This window comes from Geotrypetes seraphini, chromosome 1 (genome assembly GCF_902459505.1).
Source record: "Geotrypetes seraphini chromosome 1, aGeoSer1.1, whole genome shotgun sequence".
Taxonomy (NCBI): domain Eukaryota; kingdom Metazoa; phylum Chordata; class Amphibia; order Gymnophiona; family Dermophiidae; genus Geotrypetes; species Geotrypetes seraphini.
In genome coordinates this window covers 517756996-517772304 of record NC_047084.1, presented here as the reverse complement: position 1 = coordinate 517772304, position 15309 = coordinate 517756996, and the positions used below count along the sequence as shown (strand labels likewise).

Sequence of the window (15309 nt, the reverse complement as noted above, 5' to 3'; positions counted from 1 at the left end):
AGAGAGAATTATTGGACATGATGGTGTGAGAGTAGTGAGGTAGAAATGCATAGAGAAGAGAGATGGGAAGGAGAAATGTTGGATGTGGTGGAGAAGAGAGAACAGTGGGACAGGTGGAAAGAATGCAAGAGGGGCCTCAAGAAGGTAGAGAAGGTGGGAAGAATACTAGGATTAGACTTTGGTAAGGAAAAAAAGTTGCTCAGAGGGAAGACTTCTGGGTTAGCCATGAGCAGTGTGGTGGGATAGAGGGAGGAATGGCGGTGGAGGCAATGGAGGGAGAGATGTAGAGAGAGGTGATACAAGGAGAAATGTGTATGGGGCTGGGGTGAATGATGCTGCACATGGTAATAATAATAGAAATAAAGTGCATAATACAAAATGTAATAATTACATTTACATTATATATGTAATAATTAGAATATATATTATGTACTTTATTGATTATGCGTTTGAATCCCTCCCCCCACCTCCAGTCAGTGGAAAAATTGGCTTGTATGAAACCGGTCCCTGGTGCAAAAAAGGTTGGGAACTGCTGCCCTACTGGATCCCAACTCCTACCTTTCAAGCCCTTCACTTCTAAGAGCTAAATCATTAATGAAGCCTAACCCTATTTGTATGACTTCCCCCATCCTTATGAATTTACAATTTATCATTTAGGAAAACATTTTTATATAAGTCCCACTAATTGAATAACTCTTGCCCAACCAGGAGGCTGTCGTAAGGGAAAGTACCCTCCAGGGATTCAAGACAAAGTTAGACGAGTTCCTGCTGATCTGGAATGTACGCAGGTAGGGTTGGTCTCAGTTAGGGCACTGGTCTTTGACCGAGGGGCTGCTGCGGGAGCGGACTGCTGGGCACGATGGATCACTGGTCTGACCCAGCAGCGGCAATTCTTATGTTCTTATAAACAACAACTTAATATCGTCCACCATATGGCAAAAAGAGTACTCGGCACCTTAAAACTCTTACATAGCACAGCAAAAGAATTCACGAGCCAACATTGCCACTCTTTTCACCACACGGTGGACGATATTAAATTGTTGTTTATAATGGTATAATGAAGATTTCACAAGTCCTGGTTGGGCAAGACTTATGAATTTACTACTGCTGTCTGCAAGCCAGACTGTATGGCTGAAGACAAAATGCTGTCCTAACTTTATATATACAGTACAAGAGATCATAAACAAATCTTGTATCCAGTACCTTTAATTTAAATTTTTTTTTTTATTAGAGTACCTTATTATAGCTCCGACTAGCTTCCAAATAAAACATTTATGAACAATTCTCTCAGAGACTGGAGGCAGAACAATTTATTTTCAGTATTGTTAATTATAGTAAAGCCAAAGTGAAAAATCTGAGAAACCAATGCCGATTCTCGTAAAGCAAACTCAGGAGTACTGTAAGGTTCACTTGTTGTGGCTGCAAATATTTTCTTCGCAATGATATTTTAGGGTTCATAGACAACGGCGCGAAAGACAAAAGTGCGCGCCGACAATTGAGCGCAGCGCACGCCGCCGTGCCGCTCTAAATTACAGTTTTTAGGGGCTCCGACGGGGTTTTTTGTTGGGGAACCCTCCCAGTTTACTTAATAGACATTGCGCCGGCGTTATGGGGGGTTTGGGAGGTTGTAACCCTCCACATTTTTCTGTAAACTGAACTTTTTCCCTAAAAACAGGGAAAAAGTGAAGTTTTCAGTAAAATGTGGGGGGTTACAACCCCCCACACCCCCCACAACGCGGCGCGATGTCTATTAAGTAAAGTGGGGGGGTTCCCCCACACACACCCCCGTCAGAGCGCAAAAAACAGTAATTTAGAGCGGCGCGGCGGCACGCGCTGCGCTCAATTGTCTGGGTGCGCCTTTGTCCCGGCGCGCTTTTGACCTGACACCATATTTTAGAGATGATTCTAAATAGTGGATAACATTACCATCTCATTTATTTTGGTGTAGGATTTCAATAAAAGTCTCTGGAAGTTTAGGGAAAAGGCCTGTAGTTCCTAGCACCAGGAACGCATTGGGGGAGGGGGGGCTGTCTTGTTCTAAGCTGCATTAAGCGCTTGAGACCAGATTCAGAAAAAAAATCAGCGTCCGGTGCTATTCTGTAAAGGGCACCCTTTATAGATCAGTGTAGGGTTGCCAGATTTTCCAATCGAAAAATCCGGACCCCCTAGACCTGGCCCCCCCAGCCCGCCCTAATCCCACCCTAGCCCTGCCCCTGCTCTTGTCGGGCATGCGCAAACTCCCTCCCTTGCCCGATGCAATTTCAGGAGGCTTTTCAAAACCCAGGCAAAGTGCGAGGTTTTGAAAAGCCGTCTGGACCCCCAGACATGTCCTCAAAAGGAGGACATGTCCGGGGAAATCCGGACGTCTGGTAACCCTAGATCAGGGCTTAGCACCATTTCCTCTGTCCAGATTTGAGCACCAGAACTCACCAGACTCAATGCTGAGAAAATGATAGGATGTTAGAGTCCCTTATGAATAGGGAAAAGTTGGGATTCATTTATACGAATCGAACCAATTTCTTTGTTTTCCTTTATTAAATGTGGTTGTTAAGTAGTATGTCTCCCCAATATTGTGGGCTTGAAAAGGATTATTTGTGTTTTGTATAAATTTGTAACTTAGTGAGTGTAACTTTTTTCTTTAGTATCATTTGATATTGTTAATTATTAAACTTCTAATAAAAAAAAAACCAAAAACTCGAGTCTGCTGAAATCAGATATAATTCTCTGATATCCAATTTGCGCATGCATCTGTGGTATTTATAAACACTGCAAGCAAATTTTTGGAACACCCCTGACATGCCCATTTCCCTCCTATAGCCTTATCCCCTTTTGTTTTACATGCCATGAGGGTAGAGTGTGCAGTTTTTATAGAATAGTGTATAGCTAGATGTGTATGCAAATTCAAAATTGGAGCCAATTAAAACTACTAGTGCCCAATTATTGATGTGCATGCCAGTGGCATACCTAGCATGTGTGACACCCGGGACCCATCATTTTTTGGCCCCCCCCCCCATCTGTACGAAAAACATGATTTTTAGTAACAAGTCACATGTCACACATGAGTACCTAGGAAAAGGCAGCATCTTACATACTGCAGTGAGCAGTACAACAGCAACACACCCATTGTAAAACTAAAAAAGCCAGACTAGTACAGATCAATCCTACACCGTCAATCCTAACAAGAAAACCATGTCTTTCAAACACACAGAACACAGAAAACACATTCGCCTAGTATGGAATATGTCATCACAAACTAACCCCTCCCCCTTTTACAAAACTGTAGTGTGAATTTTAGCCATGGTGGTAACAGCTCTGACGCTCATAGAATTCTGAGCATCAGAGCTGCTACCACCACGGCTGGCGCTAAAAAACGCTCCACAGTTTTGTAAAAAGGGGGGATAAAATAGAAATACATAGACAAAGGTTAAATTGAACCAGCAAGAAGCTGGACTCTGCATACAATGCAACACCACAGAAACAATGACACATGTCTCCTAAAGCAATAAATAAATAGAAAATTTTTGTTCTACCTTTGTCTTCTCTGGTTTCTGCTTTCCTCATCTTCTTGTTACTCTCTTCCTTCCATCCACTATCTGCCATCTCTCTGCCCCTATATGGCATCTTCTCTCCTTCTATGCCCCTTCCAGAAACTGTATGCCTCCCCCTTCCATCTCTCATTTCACCCCAATTGGTCTGGTATCTGTCTCCTCTCCTTCCCCCTACTCTGGCATCTCTCTCTCCGCTCCCTTCCTCCTGTTCTTCCTTCTCAATTTATTTTCTGCCTCTGTCTAAATTCTATTTTACTCTTCAGTCCTCAATTTCCCTCAAATTGCTGTGTTTTTGCATCAGGGCAAGAACAAGGTGAGGCACGGGCAGAGAATGGGCATGCATATATTTTACACCAGATGCAATAAGCTATGTACCATGAATTGTGCTGTTATTGAGAAAGACATGCCCTGTATCGGTAGCATGGAATTTTGGAATATTGCTACCCCTTGGGTTTTGGCCAGGTACTAGTGACCTGGATTGGCCACCGTGAGAACGGGCTACTGGACTTAATGGACCATTGGTCTGACCCAGTAAGGCTATTCTTATGTTCTTATGCATACTAATCATGAACAGTGTTAACAGACTGATTATAGAGAATGACACAGGGGCAAAGCTTGTCCCCTTCCCCACCCTATTATGCAGGCTCTGTCCTCACCCCCATTCTGTGAGCTCTGTCCCCATCCCCACAGACTAGAGAGCGACACTAATTGTTACGGCGGTAATTCCACAGTTACTGCAGTAATTACCACAATAGCAGGGAGCCCAAAGCAATTTGCCTGGTGTTACCACGGTAGTGTCGGTGGAATGGGAAATGCTGCCATGGTAAGACCGCGGCAATGGGGACTCAGGTTGGTTCTCCCCTGCCCTAACTTTTAATGTCCCTGGTGGTCTAGGGGTCTTTCGAGGGCAGGAACGAACTCAACTTTTTCCTGCCACTGCTGCTGAAATAGTCGCCATCGCCACTTGAAGAGTTTCAGGATGGCTGCTGAGATGTCGTAATCTGTTGATTTAAGACCATTAGCATGTGGCTGTGTCTAAAAAAAAGTACCATTCGCTTCCCAATTGATAAAGGAGGCCTAATAATTTCTAGGCAGTTTTACAATATTATAAAGGCATCAGAGGCACAGTGTCTTATGGTATACATAGAAATACAGAAACAGAGAAAAGTGATGGCAGATAAAAGGCCAAATGGCCCATCCAGTCAGCCCATCCACAGTAACCATTATCTCTTCTTCTCTCTAAGAGATCCCACATGCCTATCCTACACTTTCTTGAATTCAAACACAGTCTCTGTCTCCACCACCTTTTCTGGGAGACTGTTCCATGCATCTACCACCCTTTCTGTAAAAAAGTATTTCCTTAGATTATTCCTGAGCCTATCATCTCTTAACTTCATCCTAAACCCTCTCATTCCAGAGCTTCCTTTCAAATGTAAGAGACTCGACTCATGCGCATATACGGCACATAGGTATTTAAACATCTCTATCATATCTCCCCTTTCCTGCCTTTCCTCCAAAGTATCCATATTAAGATCTTTCATTCTGTCCCCATACACCTTATGATGAAGACCACGCACCATTTTAGTAGCCTTCCTCTGGACCGGCTCCATTCTTTTTATATCTTTTTGAAGGTGCAGTCTCCAGAAATGTACACAATATTCTAAATGAGGTCTCACCAGAGTCTTCTATAGGGGAATCAATACTTCCTTTTTCCTACTGGCCAAACCTCTTCCTATGCACCCTAGCATCCTTCTAGCTTTCACCGTCACCTTTTCAACCTGTTTGGCCACCTTAAGATCATCACATACAATCACACCCAAGCCCCGCTCTTCCGTCGTGCACATAAGTGCTTCACCCCCTAAACTGTACCGTTCCTTCAGTTTTTGCAACCCAAATACAAGACCTTGCAATTCTTAGCATTAAGTTATAGCTGCCAAATTTCAAACCATTCTTCAAGCTTTGCTAGGTCTTGTTATTCGCACCATCTGGGATGTCTACTCTATTGTAGATTTTGATATCATCAGCAAAGAAGCAAATCTTATCTGACAGCCCTTCAGCAATATCGCTTATAAAAATATTAAACAAGAGCAGGCCCAAGAATAGGCATACCTCAGAGCGATCTCAATTAACCACTCCCCTCTGTCTTCCACTCATCCAGTTTCTGACCCAGCCCGTCACTTTGGGCCCCATCCTTAGAGCACTCAGTTTATTTATTAGACATCTGTGTGGAATACGGTCAAAGGCTTTGCTAAAATCTAAATACACTACATCTAGCACACTCTCTCTATCCAATTCTCTGGTCACCCAGTCAAAGAAATTGATCAGATTTGTCTGGCAAGACCTACCTCTAGTAAATCCATGTTGCCTCTGGTCCTGTACACCGGATTCCAGAAACTGCACCATTGTCGAAATTATGAGTTGATAATGTCTGTACTGATACTATATCATTTTTCCTGGGGTGGATGGGAAACTTATGTTTGCCTCTTGTTTGTGGTATGTGTTCAGTGACTAAAGGGCGACTAGGATAATATGTATGTATGCAATGTGTAAACCACATAGTTTTATGTGGTTATATAAATTGTTAAATAAATTATCTGTTTTTAAAACATTTCCATTAATTTGCTTACCACAGAAGTCAGACTTACTAGCCTGTAATTCCCTACATCTTCTTTATTTCCACTTTTGTGTAGAGGGACCACATCTGCCCTTCTCCAGTCCATATTCAATAAACGGCGCTCTTAAGTTAGGCTTAATTTCTTTAATTGGCTTTAATTAACATAACATAAGAATATAAGAATTGCCGCTGCTAGGTCAGACCAGTGGTCCATCATGCTCAGGAGTCCACTTACGCGGCGGCCCTCTGGTCAAAGACCGGCACCCTAACTGAGACTAGCCCTACCTGCGTACGCTCTTGTTCACTGAGTTGTTCTTAGATATAATTAAGGGGGGGGGGGGTTGATAATCTTTTTGTCATAGATTATAATTGTAATTGTATTTAAGTGCTTTTGTAGAATTATATGTTTGTATTTTATTTTGCACTTACTTATGGCTTTAAAATGAATAAAGAAATTAAAAAAAAAAAAATAAACTATTAAAAACTCATTAAAAAAAATAAAAAAAATTTAGGCGCCGGGAGAAGTCTACAGGCACTGAAATTGGATGAATCTGTTGCAGCAATAGTAAGATGTTTGAGCAGCTAGGCACAAGATGGAAGGATGTTGCAGATGGCAGGAGTGTGATCAGCAGCCAAGACTCCTGTTGCCACATCAATGGCAGACAAGACACAAATGATGTCATTTAATAGCCGTTCACTTTAATCCAAAAGCAGCTTCTGCAGTTCTTGTTTCAGTCACTGAATTCAGTTGCCAAGTGTCTAAAGATGTAAGTTTTTACATTTTGATACTAGTCTCAAGTTTTTAGAGAATGAGAGGAAGACACAGTTTGTCCCTGTCCCCACGGGCTCTGTCCTTGTGTTATTCTCTAGTAATGAACATTTTAGCACAGTAATTGCAGAAGATTGTGTTGGGCACACCTCTAACACAGGGGTAGGGAACTCCGGTCCTCGAGAGCCGTATTCCAGTCGGGTTTTCAGGATTTCCCCAATGAATATGCATGAGATCTATTTGCATGCACTGCTTTCAATGCATATTCATTGGGGAAATCCCGAAAATACGACTCTCGAGGACCGGAGTTCCCTACCCCTGCGTAACAATTAGTACACAGCCTTTGCACTTAAAACACCTTAACACCAAAAGTTTACATGTCTTAAATACAAAAACTCATACATTTTAGTACAAGGGCCCCTATTTACATATAGTGAGGATTTTTGTAATAAAGGTCTTTTCCATGCCTTACCTCTCTGAACAGGTGCATCCACTGCTACTTTGCATTAAGCTTCACAGCGCAGGTTTAGGCTCGACCACTCCCAGATTTAAAAGCTTTGAATTTGGCCAGCAGCGTAGTTTGCTGTGCCCCCAAACGGGGTCATTCTTTACTTCGGTTATGAAAGGCCGACACAAATTCTTTTCTCTTGGCCGTCTTGTTACCAGGGTGCACAACCCATCTCTGTTGAAAATGCAGGTCTTTCCGGGCAGGCACAAAAGGCTTCATTATCTTTGTTCAGCACACACAAACAATATAGACCTGAGCTCTCTACAATCCACCCCCCCCCCCTTTAAAAAAAATAGCCTGAAATCCAGCTACAGTATTCAGCATCCTCCAGTCTGTGAGCCTTAGAGAGAAGTGCCTGCTGCAAGCTGTAAAGAAAAAAAAAATCTTTCCCCTTTTTCAGAGCTCACCCTCGCTTCAGTCAGCACAAATAGGTGGACTGAAGTGTGGGTCTGATAAATTCATTGTGATGATAATAATAGGCAACAGATACCTGGGCCCAGTATCTTATGTTCTTGCTAGAAAGGGAGGATGAGAATTAACTCTACATTTTGTTGTTCAAAAGCCTTAATATACCACCTTTTACAAAGAGTAGCAGAGCGGTTTGCAAACCTTACTGACCTATTGTAGCTTAACTTGAGGAAGCAACGATTCCTCTGAAACCCTTTTGTTTTTCCCCTTCTAAAGTTTTACAACCGAAATTACCATCAATGAAAAACAAACAAAGCCAGACCAGTCAGCCACCTACCGTGCTCCTCGGTTCTGCCACTTTCCAGCGTTCATTGTAACGCAGACCTTCGCTGCTTAACAATTCATGACTGAAAGCATCTCGGAGAGAAACAAGCAGCCTGATTGCTGCAGCCATGAAGAAGAAAAATGCTGATTTTCAGAGAGGTCAGTGCTAGCCAACGGGATCAGGGGTTTATATCGTCCTAAAAGCCAGCTCTGTAAACATCTTTCAAGTCTAGTAGCACCACTCAGTGGAACAACGCATCCACCATCCTACGGCCAAGATTTTAAGCACCAGCTCTTTATTACCTCTCTGCACATGCTCAGACAATTGCTTGGTGGATTGGCCACTTGGCAGGCATTCTTAAGGTGGTCTGGAAGCAAGCCGAAGGCTGCTCTTATGCCTGGTTTACAGCAAATGGGAGGGGCTAAAATTAACCCCACTTCCAGGACGGTCCCTTCATCGTTCTAGAAATGCTCCCTTTAACCACTCCATCATTCTAGAAATGCTTTCTTTAATGGGAGTGTGGAACTAAATGCTCCCTTGTGAGGGTGGACTGTCTGGCTCAAGAGATTGGAATACCTAAGGTTCCCAACCTTAAAACTAGACCAGAACCAAAGAAATCAAAAATCTAAAGACATTGCCAGACAGGCAATATTCTTGACCTCTACACTAGAGAATGACCGGGGACAAATTTTTCCCCGTCTCCACAGGAACTCATTTTCTTGTCCTGACCCAGAGAGTTCTTTCCTGTCCCTGTCCCATTCCTGCAAGCTTTGTCCTCATCTGCACAAGCCTCAAACACTTTAAAACCATAAGTGTTCAAGGCTTGAGTGGTTAAGGCAGAGTGTACAGGAATGGGGCAGGGATAGGGACAGCGAGGGGGAAAAATTTGTCCCCATGTCATTCTCTACTCTACACATCAAGGACTAAGTGATAAGGGGAAGGCACACCATCACCCTGGAAATGGAAGCTTGGGATTGCTCATGCTTGCCCAAGGATGGACCTCAAGGCTCAAGGTTTAATAGGCTGAGGTGCCTCAATGATCCCATATAGACCTAGTGGGCTTCCTGAGTAGGAAAGAAAAAGGTGGAGCACTTCCCTTAGCATTCACTGACTAGCAAATTCCTCCACTTTGTGGTAGACAATATACCAAAGGGATTTGCTCTTGCTCATGTCATGCTAGAAATAGGATCTCACACAGAAGTGTGTTGCCCCAAGCAGCTTTCCCATCCTAATTAGCCAATAGACCACAATCAGCAGGGCCGCCATCAGAAATTTCTGAGCAATCCTATTGGGCCCCCCCCTTACTGAGCAATCCTATTGGGCCCCCCCACGCACCCCTTCCCCCCCACGCACCCTTTCCCCCCCACTTTTGTCCGGGGGGGGTGCTATCAGGAAATCGGCAGGGGACAAAAAAAAGTATGACAGCAGTGTTTATTGTTTATTGTTGTGCACAGCAGAAGCATAATACAGGAATTTGTGCTATGGTGGCCTAGGAGGACCCTGGGGGAGCCCAGGCCCCCTGTCAGCTCCGGACCCCTGAATGCAGGACTGGTAGTACTGCCCTGATGGCGGCCCTGACAATCAGTGGGTAACTGACCAAACAGTTCTGAGTGTGTATGGGTGACCCTGGACACTTCAGCCTATATCTGAATTTGAGGAAATGGGAGGAACAAATGGAAAACTTTAGAAATTAAAAAAACAGGGCAATCTAGAGACACCTTAATATATGGGTTTACTGACTGTATCAATGTTTTAAGGAGGACTCCCGATTGCAGAAGGGACACTGCAGGAAGAAGTCAGTACAACAAAAGCCTACCGATGGCTATAGGACCATGCATTATTATCCACAAGAGGTTACTGATGAATCTTGGCATGAGTCCTTCCTGTAAGTACAATATTTTCACGTAGATAACGCGCACCCGTGTAAAACGCGCACACGGGTATAGCGCGCGGAAAACACAAATTAATATACAGAAATTTTTGTATACCGCGCACACCCGTATACCGCGCATGCTGCCCGACTCTCCAGTCGCCCGCCCCGACTCTCCTCTGGCCACCCCGACTCTTCTTTCGCCCGCCCCGACTCTCCTCTCCCCCTTGAAGTCCTGTTCCCACCCTGAAAGCCTGATGCCCCCCCACGTCTGATCCATCCCCCCCCCCCCGCAGGACCGCTCGCACCCCCACCCCGAAGGACCGCTCGCACGCACCCCCACCCTGAAGACCGCTCGCACCCCCACAGCCTCCCGACCCCCCCATCATGTAGAAGCTCCTACCAGTGTCCTGCTGCTTCCCCTCTTGCCGACTCCCCGACACGATCGGGGCAAGAGGGAGCTCAAGCCCTCTTGCCCCAGCCAACCTTGGCACCCCCGACATGATCGGGGAAAGAGGGAGCTCAAGCCCTCTTGCCCTGCCGACTCCCCAACTCCCCGACAATATCGGGCCAGGAGGGAGCCCAAGTCCTCCTGGCCCTGGCGACCCCCCCCCCCCCCCGCTAGTTGTTCGGGCCAGGAGGGAGCCCAAATCCTCCTGGCCACGGCGACCCCCTAACCCCACCCCGCACTACATTACGGGCAGGAGGGATCCCAGGCCCTCCTGCCCTCGACGCAAACCCCCTCCCCCCAACGACGGCCCCCCCAAGAACCTCCAACCGCCCCCCTGCCGACCCGCGACCCCCACTGGCCGACCCCCACGACACCCCCACCCCCCTTCCCCGTACCTTTCTGTAGTTGGCCGGACAGACGGGAGCCAAACCCGCCTGTCCGGCAGGCAGCCAACGACGTAATGAGGCCGGATTGGCCCATCCGTCCCAAAGCTCAGCCTACTGGTGGGGCCTAAGGCGCCTGGGCCAATCAGAATAGGCCCGGGAGCCTTAGGTCCCTCCTGGGGGCGGGGCCTGAGGCACATGGGCCCGACCATGTGCCTCAGGCCCCGCCCCCAGGAGGGACCTAAGGCTCCCAGGCCTATTCTGATCGGCCCAGGCGTCTTAGGCCCCACCAGTAGGCTGAGCTTTGGGACGGATGGGCCAATCTGGCCTCATTCCTTCGTTGGCTGCCTGCCGGACAGGGGGGTTTGGCTCCCGTCTGTCCGGCCAACTACAGAAAGGTACGGGGAAGGGGGGTGGGGGTGTCGTGGGGGTCGGCCAGGGGGGGTCACGGGTCAGCTGGGGGGGTGGTTGGAGGTTCTTGGGGGGGCGGTCGTTGGGGGGAGGGGGGTTTGCGTCGAGGGCAGGAGGGCCTGGGATCCCTCCTGCCCGTAATGTAGTGCGGGGTGGGGTTAGGGGGTCGCCGTGGCTAGGAGGGTTTGGGCTCCCTCTTGGCCCGAACAACTAGCGGGGGGGGGGGGTCGCCAGGGCCAGGAGAACTTGGGCTCCCTCCTGGCCCGATATTGTCAGGGAGTTGGGGAATCGGTGGGGCAAGAGGGCTTGGGCTCCTTTTTGCCCCGATCGTGTCGGGGAGTCGGGGGGGCAAGAGGGCTTGAGCTCCCTCTTGCCCCGATCGTGTCGGGGGTGCCGCGGTTGGCTGGGGCAAGAGGGCTTGAGCTCCCTCTTGCCCCGATCGTGTCGGGGAGTCGGCGGTCCTTCGGGGTGTGGGTGCGGGTGCGTGCGAGCGGTCCTGCGGGGGTGAATCGGACATCGGGGGGGGACTATGTAAAAAAAATTTTGTATAACGCGCTCACGCGTATACCGCGCAAGGGTATGCACGGTTTGTAAAAACACGTATAACGCGCGCGTTATATGCGTGAAAATACGGTAATAGGACTCCATCGAGGACCTCCCCTTCCTACCAGTACCTCCTGCAAAACAGTGTGTGGGCGAGAGGTGAGGTAGAGACATAAACATCATGTACCGTCCGAAGGTAGAGGACTTTCGACAAACAAACAAAAATAGAGAGCTGATATCCAAGATGAAGGCTTTATTAGAGCTAATAGATAAAATAGATAATCCACATAAAAAAGTCTAGGGCCTAAACCACTGGAGACATATGGACCCAACACGGTCCGTGTTTCGACACTACTGTCTTCCTCAGGGGTCCCTATAGGTCCTATAAGCAGGCTTGTGGATTCAATAATAAAAATGAAACTCCTGCGTTGGGTTGTGAAGGAAGGGCTCACTCAGTGATGTGCTGGAGTCAGCTTGCACTAGCTCACAAGAACCGTTTAAGCTTTTAAAAATTTTGGGAACTGATTCTTAAAGTAGCCCCCCTCCCCCCATAGCTACTTTAAACAACTGGCTCCAAACATATGGGCTTGGCCCTCCTCCTGAAATACCAGCAAACTATTTAAAGCTAGAAACAAGCAGCAGAGTGCATCAGCAGTCCATTTATTTGTCTGGCAGGGTTTGGCATCTGCACTGCAAAGGAGTTAACCCGACTCGTTTTTCAGTCTACCAAATCGCTTTTTTATCCAGTTGTTATTCCCAGAATGTGGTTTTAATACCATTAGGACCCCTGAGGAAGGAGTGTTTTTTCTAAACATGGACTGTGTCGGGTCCAGGTTTTATTACCTTATTGGACCATATTTTGGATACAAACTGTATATTGTTCAAAGTACCGTTTGTTTTTAAAATTAAAGACTTGGCATCTTGTACATCATTTCTGCAGTTTTCCTTTTTGTGTGATGCCTAGCGTACCCACATGGGGAGGAGAGAGGGGAGAGTGAGGAATGCATTGCCTTCCAGACCACCTCTGGACCCCCCCTCCCCCAAATTGCAAGGCTGGCATCACCTGGAGAGCGAGCCCATTGTTAAATGTACCAACACCACTGGGCTCACTGAAGAGACTTCCTCCACAGGGATAGCTGTCTCTGGTAGTAGCTATCACGCTTCAGGCCTTAAAACTCAGTAGAAGGCTGGCAGTAGTGAAAGGTCACCCTCCCATTTGTATGGTCGAAAGCTGACAATTGTACTTCAGTCCACCCAACTGGCAGAAGTTGCAGAGGAAGGTCCACCTAATTGGCAACATTGCAGAGGAAGGTCTGCATACAAAAATAACCGCAGGACCAGCAGACATAAGGTATGCTGACTCCTTGACTATACTAACCTCTACTTGCCCCTCCTCTTCCATCACAGTGCTTCTTGTGAACCCAGAAGAATTTCAGCAACCTTCTCTGTGTTTAGGGAATGAACTCTGATGATGTGCTCAATGACAGTCAGGTGGTGCAAAAGCATGCTGGACAGTAGTTGACTTGCTATCAAGACCCTTTCCTGGTAGGACACCATGCACCTTCTCCTATAGTTCAAGTCATCTGAAGGTTAAGTGGATCCCTAAATATTTTAGAATTTCCATGTCTTAAAACTGGACCATGTTTGCTCTAGCGATTTTACAGTGCTTATCCTCTTCTTAATCTTCTTCCCCACCATGAGTCTCATCGCTTCATAATTTCCTTTTCGGAAGTTCAGTGCCCTGGCCGTCATTCTAGATCGATGTTTTGCCCCTGTGACCAGGCTGAAACGGATCATATTGTGATCACTGCTTCCCAGCGTCCCTTCTACGCCTTGCGCCGGTCCTCGTAGTCCATTAGGATTAAGCCCGGAATTGCATTTCGTCTTGTATTTTCCTTGCCGAGTTGTTCCAGGAAGCAGTCGTCTACAGCATCCAGGGACTTGGTCTCCCTACTGCAGCCGGAGGTGCCTAGGTGTCCAGTCTATCCCCGGATAATTGAAGTCGCCCATGATAACTGCGTTGCCTCCCTTGCAGTTGCGTTTAATCTGGTCCGTCATTTCTCCATCAGTTTCTTCGGATTGCCCTGGGGGTCGGTAGTAGATGCCGATCTTCGTTTCCATTCCATTTATTCCTGGAATTTTGGCCCACAAAGACTCTACCTTATTTTTCTTCTATCACATAGTTTTTTTCCCACAATTTCATTTCAAAAATTTATGGCTGCGCCAAGTAGGTAATGAGTATTGTTGGAGGGAAATTTTTCAATACTTGGAGGGAAATTTCTCAATACAGACCTGAAAGCCTTTAAGCTGGCATAGCTGTTGCTGCTAGTTGTTATTGTGTGACCTTGGAAGTGTTGTTTATCAAAGGGGCGTGGCTTGGTGCTGAAGCGGAATGGACGTTTGAATCTATGGCTCTCTCCCTTCTCCATCTTTTTTCCTAACTAGCAGATTACATGTGTATAAAACACGGGAAATTGAGGAGAATTTATTATACGCATATATAGTGAGTATAATATATAAGTTTTAGGATGACATCTGGAAAGCAAAAGTAAGTTGGATTGGGCAGTGCCAAGAGGCCTAAGCCTGACCCGCTGATGCCACTGAAAGTGTCAAAGAAACGGGATATTTCAGATATCCTGGAACCTCTAATGTCTGAACTGAAAGACATTAAAACATTGATAAAGGAAAGCATGTCTAAAATCTGCGCGTTACAAGCGGAATTTGCAAGCCTGTCGCAACAAATGGATACATGTAATAAGAGGAATGAGCATCTTGAACAGTGGGTTTCTGCTATTGAGGATGGATTACAAGGCTATCAAGCAGACCGCAAAACAATTGCACAGATATAAAAAGACCTGGAGGAGGCTAGTAGATTGAACTAAAATAAAAAAAGGAAGTGTTGTTTATCTCAGACGCTTGCATTACCAGTGCTGTTCTCATTTTATTTCTGTATTGTGTTTGCAGGTACTACAATGTCTACATGCAAGTGTGTGAACAATCCAAATGTTTTCTGTTACATTTGTGGAAATTATACAGTGCTTAAGCAAAGAACGGATATAACAGACTTTGTGAAAAAAGCTTACTATGCTTATTTTAAAGTGAAACTTGGTGACCAGGATAAGGCATGGGCGCCAAAGAAAGTTTGCTGCTATTATGCTGAGAGTTTAAGATTGTGGACAAAAGGAAAGAAAACGTGCATGCCATTTGCAATTCTTATGGTGTGGAGGGAGCCTAAAGACCACCTTAATGACTGTTACTTCTGTTTAGTTAATGTTCAGGGGTGCAATTCGAAAAATAAGAACCAAATTGTGTATCCAAGCATTTCTTCAGCCATTAGGCCAGTTCCACATGGAGAAGACCTGCATGCTCCTCTTCCTTCAGCTGTTTTAGAGAACCTGGCAGAAGATGATGTTGAAAGTGAACTTGACGCAGTCACCAAAGACGATACTGATGATGTCTATCAGCCTGAATATGACTTT

At 46.1% G+C, this 15309-nt stretch overlaps 1 protein-coding gene across 1 annotated transcript in view; it reads right to left on the bottom strand.

The window, feature by feature from the left end:
- LOC117352510 (CDC42 small effector protein 2-A) overlaps nt 1–8316 on the bottom strand; it is a 111063-nt gene extending 102747 nt beyond the window's left edge. The window contains exon 1 of the mRNA XM_033928962.1: nt 8185–8316. The gene's annotated coding sequence lies outside the window, so the exon portion shown is untranslated. The remainder of the gene's footprint in view (nt 1–8184) is intronic.
- Nucleotides 8317–15309: the final 6993 nt, after the last annotated feature.